This window comes from Phyllobates terribilis, unplaced genomic scaffold (assembly GCF_046119375.1).
Source record: "Phyllobates terribilis strain yellow unplaced genomic scaffold, ASM4611937v1 Scaffold_254__1_contigs__length_2825407, whole genome shotgun sequence".
NCBI lineage: Eukaryota > Metazoa > Chordata > Amphibia > Anura > Dendrobatidae > Phyllobates > Phyllobates terribilis.
The window spans coordinates 2,483,739-2,490,136 of NW_027363014.1; positions in this window are offsets into that span (position 1 = coordinate 2,483,739).

Consider the following 6,398-nt stretch of genomic DNA (forward strand, 5'->3'; position numbering starts at 1 on the left):
TCAAGGGATTCTAGAGAGAAATGTGCTGCCCAGTGTCAGAAAGCGTGGTCTTAGTCGCAGGTCATGGGTCTTGCAACAGTATTATGACCCAAAACACACAGCTAAAAACACCCAACAATGGCTAAGAGGAAAACATTGGACTATTCTGAAGTGACCTTCTATGAGCCCTGACCTAAATCCTATTGAGCATCTTTGGAAAGAGCTGAAACATGCCGTCTGGAAAAGGCAACCTTCAACCATGAGACAACTGGAGCAGTTTGCTCATGAGGAGTGGCCAAAATACCTGTGGAGAGGTGCAGAAGTCTCATTGACAGTTACAGGAGTCGTTTGATTGCAGTGATTGCCTCAAAAGGTTGTTCAGCAAAATATAAAGTTAAGAAGAACCATCATTTCTGTCCAGGCCTGTTTCATCAGTTTATTTATTTTTTTTTATTCTGTGGAAGCAGAAAAGCAATGTCTGACTTTCATTTGTTCATTTTCATAGATTTTTAATTTATTATTACTTTTGTCAGATTCAAGTTATTTCTGTGACCATTGTGGGTTTTTCTTTCATTAAACGAGGGGTACCAACAGTTTTGACCACGTGTGTAGTGTAAGTGTACATGTGTGTCACCCTGGCCTGGATGCCACAAGTGTAATTAAAGCTGTGTCTGAGAGCAGGGGGGAGGTTCTCTAGTCAGGGGAACATTAGCATGCAATGCCTCCTGTCTCAGGCCAGTAGGGGGAGCAGGCTGCCCCTATAAAAGCTGGTGCTGAGGTCAGGGTTAGAGAGAACCCAGATGACCTGTCTCAGGACTGAGACGTGTCTCAGCAGAGCAGGGACAGACAGTTGCACTGCACCTAAGAGGAAGTGTGGCAGGAGGAGAGCCACAAGCCAGAGACAAGAGGCGAAGAGAGCCTGTCTTGGCAGATAACAGACTTAATCTACCAGACTTTGGTGTCTGAGGCTGGAAGGATTCCACATCCCCCAGCAGAAAACCAGTCCGCAAGGGACTGTATATTCCTTGGCCTAAGAAGCCTGGAGGCTCTGCAACAACAGAAGGGACCAGTAAGGCCATACAAGGCTGGGAGCAGAAAGGAACCCACGTCGCAGGCCATACAGGCGAGAAAACACGGAAAGCTCGGAAACGTGGGCTGTTACCCTATCAGGAGGAGATAGCCAGAAGGAGCGCAGAAAGCACGGTAGGCCTACACCCTCACCCTGACCAGGGCCAATTTCCCCGTTGCTCTCAGACATCCAGGTCCCCTCCTAGCCGGTACTGTTTGTGGGTCAGTTTACCTGTTTAGTAAAGACTAGAGATGAGCGTTGTTCTACTCGAACTGTTCGCCAATCTCAAATTCGAGCTGTTTTGGGCGGTGTTCGAGCCGGTCGGCGAACACGAACAATTTGAGAAAAATTCGGCTGTTCGAGGTTATGTTCGATAACTGTTCGTGCACCAAAATCATAACTGGATTTTTTCTCAGTAATGATGAAAATTAATGTTAATACGCAGTTTGAGTGTACAGCGGGGCGGGGGGAGGGGCAGGGGATGGATCTCTGCAGGAACAATGAAGATCTCCATTTTTTTTTCTCTTTCCCGCATTTGCAGTGGGGAGGTGCAATCTGTCAGCCTATCAGCAGCGCACATGTAGCACCCTGAGGATTCGGCTGCTACAGGGGTATTGCACCTCAACCCAGAGGTGTGATATTCCACTCCCGGGTAAGGATGGAGTGTGGATCTGAGCTCGGTAGGCTGCATGCACTACATACATCCCATTTCCGGGGAACAGACCAACGGTACTCCCACTTAGAAATGTGCAGGTACGACCGAGTCTGTTCCTGGCTGGAGTGGGAGGGGGGTGGTACATCCCAGTAGTGTAGGGGCAGATAGGGGGAGCAGCCTGGGTAAAGATAGGAGCTCATTGGGTGCTGGTCGCCTGAGCTCACACATAGAGGGTGTATATAAGGTGGGCACCATCAAAGAACAGGGTCAGTCAGTCTGTCAGAGCAGAGCAGAGGAAGAGGAGCAGAGAAGCCCCAGAGAGAGAGAGAGTGGAGCAGAGAAGGAAAGACCCAGAGGAGACAAAGAGAGGACTCTGAGAACCCAAATTCAATCCCCGGGTGAAGAGTCGGCAATAGGGTACCGGATCCCAAACTGGTGGGGGCAAAAGCACACCCTAGCCAGAGACCGGAGGCCGTGGGCAGCGTCTGCCACGGCCACCCACTACATCCACCCCGAAGGCATACCACGTGGAGGGTCAGGGAACCCAAGGCCAAGGGTGTCCCAACAGAAGGCCCGAGGGAGCTGGACCTAGGTGGATCACTAGTGGGGACGGCCAGAGGAAAGGACAGAAGGAGAGCTCAGGGTCACGCTCCGGACTTGTTTGGGGGTTTGCTGAATCCAGGACCTGGTGGACGCAGCACGGCTCGGGTGGTCACTTGAAGCTGGAGTGACCGGAACATCAGCAGTGAGTAAATACCCTAAACTGCACAACCCGACTCTGTCTTCATTTAACATCTATGCTGCACCACCACAACCCCCATCCTCTGCACCTGACCCCCTGAGGCTATACCCCACCCGTTGGGGGTTATACTATCAAAAGCTGCACCAATACCATCAGCCTCAGCGGACCCTGCTGCAGCGGCGGCCATAGTGACCGCAATACAACGGGTGGCGTAGTCGACATTAAGAACTTAATAACATCTGTAGGACTGCCACATACAACTGAGTTTGACACCCTGGGCACGGACCGGGTCACAGCCACTCGGAAGACTACAACCCCCATCTGATCCGGCTCCGGATATTCCCACTAAAGAATATGGCCCAGGGGGCGCGTCAACTTTGGCGTAGTCGGCAGGATCACGTGCCCACAACAACCGGGTACTGCGTGCCTGAAGAAAAGTGCAAGTTTACCTCAAAAAGAAGTCTCCTGCCGGTTCCGGAGGGTCCCCGCCATCGGACCCCATCACAGGTCGATTCCAGCCGGTTATCCGCCATTAACAGCGTTTTCCCGCCATCTGCAGAGTTTCCCGCCACTGGGAAGCGATTCCCGCCATTTCCAAAGGTTTCCCGCCTTGGAAGAGCGGACGCCATTATGGGTGTGCCAGAGGGTGGCGAGAGGCCACCTCCCATCGTGGGCCAGGACCGAAAATGGCGCCAAAAGTGGAAACCGCCCCCACCAACAGAGACTGTGATGCTAGAGGTGTCTGTCAGCGTGAAAGAACAGCCCCTGGAGCTGACAGTCACCAAGTGGCCCCGGGACCGCCCTCGAAGTGGGAGGAGACGAAAGGAGAGAACAAAGATGGGTGTCGCCTGGAGCAGTCTAGAGCGAGCGCACCCGGAGGCAAGAAGCCTGGAGAAGAGCATCGGAGGAGCTTACCCGGAGATGGCGAGAAAGCAGAGCAGCACCGGCCCGTTGGCCAGGAGCCTGCTAGAAACAGAGGAGGGAGAGCAGAGCAGCACCGGCCCGTTGGCCAGGAGCCTGCTGGAGACAACAGTAGGAGAGCAGAGCAGCACCGACCCGTTGGTCAGGAGCCTGCTGGAAACAACGACCCCACTAGGACTAGTGGAGGTCCTAGCACAGCTCCCCCGAGACCGGGAGTGTGCACAGACCGCTCTGGAGGGCCTCGCAAGGAGGATGGCCCGGGTGCAGCGAGAGACGTTGGCGGAGTGGAGCCGTGAGATGGCCCAGCAGACCGAGACCTGTCAGCGGAGCACGCCACCCGAGACGAGGAAACAGACCGCCTCTGAGGATGGCGCGGGAGGATTGAAGGCCGGAGACGGCGCCGAGAAGGGAGCCGAACGAGTGGAGGCAGGTAAAGGGGACGTCTATACCCCAAACCGGGAAACCGCGTACCTGCCCCAGCTCCCCGTCGCAGAGCCCGAAGTCTATCCTGCCGTGCCCGTCGCTGCAACGTCACCGCCGCAGACTAGGCCTCAAACGGGAGCCGCGACCCCTGTGACGTCACACGCCTCGACCCCGAGCGTGACCAAGCAGGAAGTACCACCAGCCTGGTCGCAAGGCCTAGTACCCCCGGGCGCCGCAATACCAACAGCGCCCCCTACCTCCGCGGAGCCCCCGGCCTGGTCGCAGGGCCAAGTAGCCCAGGGCGCCGCCGTCCTTACGGTGCCCTTTACCTTCCAGATACCCCAGGCCTGGCCGCAAGGCCCGGGCAACCCGGGCGCTAACACCACCGCGCCCATAAGACCAAGAGTGCCGCATCTGGGAGAGGACCTGTACGCCCAGCACACGTGCCCGGATGGGCAGCCATTTATATGGCCACCGGAGTTTCACCATCCCCGACTCCGGAGAGAGAGACCCCTGGATGAACCCCTGATCCCGGCTCCAAAGCCCGTAAAGAGGATCTCGCCCCCGCTAGCAGAAGCGCAGTTTGAGTGGGACCCCACCGGAGAAGATCTCATGGGGTTCACTCAAGAGACTCGGGGAGCTGCAGCGGAGCGTGCTGAGTGCTGCCGCCAACAGCTCGAGGACTTTGAGAGGGAGCGGAGAGAGAGGCGGGTCCGGGAACAGCAAGCTCAAATAAGGAGCGCGGAGCAGAAGAGCCGGGCCAGGAGAGACCCCCGTGCAGCGCATAGTCCCCGCACCACCGGGACTGTGATAAAGTTTAACATGCAGCATGGGTGGGGCTTCATCCGAGACCACCGCACCCTAGGCGACGTCTTCGTGACGAGGAGAGACGTTGAGTCCCACCTACCGGAGGGACACAGAAGTCGTGACCTTTACATCGGGGACGAGGTCACCTTCACCCGGCACAAGTGTGCCAAAGGACCCTACGCCCTCCATGTACATCGCCTGACGGAGTAAGAGCTGCGGTGTGAGGAGGAAGAACAAGAGGACCCGGACGGGTCTGAAACTAGAGTTAGAGGTAACCACAAAGAAAGAGCAGGAGGACGCCGTCGTTAAGTACAGCAGAGTACAAGCTGTATATAGTTGCCCGTCGGGGCACAGTGAACTGTTGCTAATATAGTCCCCGTTGGGACCAGCAAGTGTGAACTGTTACCCGTATTTCCTTAAATCCCACTGACCGAGGACTGAGAGCGGTCATCCCTTTCCTAAATACCTGGCCGAGGACTGAGAGCGGCCACTATCCCTTGTAAATAGTTGCGCGTCCTAAAGCGCCCCTACCGGTTTTATAGGAAAACCATTTTTCAAGAAAAGACTGTCGCACTTTACCCGGTCACACGTTGCACAGTGACCGGAGGAGGAGCCAGAGGCGACGAGAATGTTTTATATGAAAAGTTTTATGATGCTGCTAATATATGTTGTTTTATATGTTTTATATGTTTATGCAAAAATTTGTATGTTTTTGGTGTTTTGTTCTTACAGACCGAGGACGTGCTGTGATTTACCAGGGGGGAATGTAGCACCCTGAGGATTCGGCTGCTACAGGGGTATTGCACCTCAACCCAGAGGTGTGATATTCCACTCCCGGGTAAGGATGGAGTGTGGATCTGAGCTCGGTAGGCTGCATGCACTACATACATCCCATTTCCGGGGAACAGACCAACGGTACTCCCACTTAGAAATGTGCAGGTACGACCGAGTCTGTTCCTGGCTGGAGTGGGAGGGGGGTGGTACATCCCAGTAATGTAGGGGCAGATAGGGGGAGCAGCCTGGGTAAAGATAGGAGCTCATTGGGTGCTGGTCGCCTGAGCTCACACATAGAGGGTGTATATAAGGTGGGCACCATCAAAGAACAGGGTCAGTCAGTCTGTCAGAGCAGAGCAGAGGAAGAGGAGCAGAGAAGCCCCAGAGAGAGAGAGAGTGGAGCAGAGAAGGAAAGACCCAGAGGAGACAAAGAGAGGACTCTGAGAACCCAAATTCAATCCCCGGGTGAAGAGTCGGCAATAGGGTACCGGATCCCAAACTGGTGGGGGCAAAAGCACACCCTAGCCAGAGACCGGAGGCCGTGGGCAGCGTCTGCCACGGCCACCCACTACATCCACCCCGAAGGCATACCACGTGGAGGGTCAGGGAACCCAAGGCCAAGGGTGTCCCAACAGAAGGCCCGAGGGAGCTGGACCTAGGTGGATCACTAGTGGGGACGGCCAGAGGAAAGGACAGAAGGAGAGCTCAGGGTCACGCTCCGGACTTGTTTGGGGGTTTGCTGAATCCAGGACCTGGTGGACGCAGCACGGCTCGGGTGGTCACTTGAAGCTGGAGTGACCGGAACATCAGCAGTGAGTAAATACCCTAAACTGCACAACCCGACTCTGTCTTCATTTAACATCTATGCTGCACCACCACAACCCCCATCCTCTGCACCTGACCCCCTGAGGCTATACCCCACCCGTTGGGGGTTATACTATCAAAAGCTGCACCAATACCATCAGCCTCAGCGGACCCTGCTGCAGCGGCGGCCATAGTGACCGCAATACAACGGGTGGCGTAGTCGA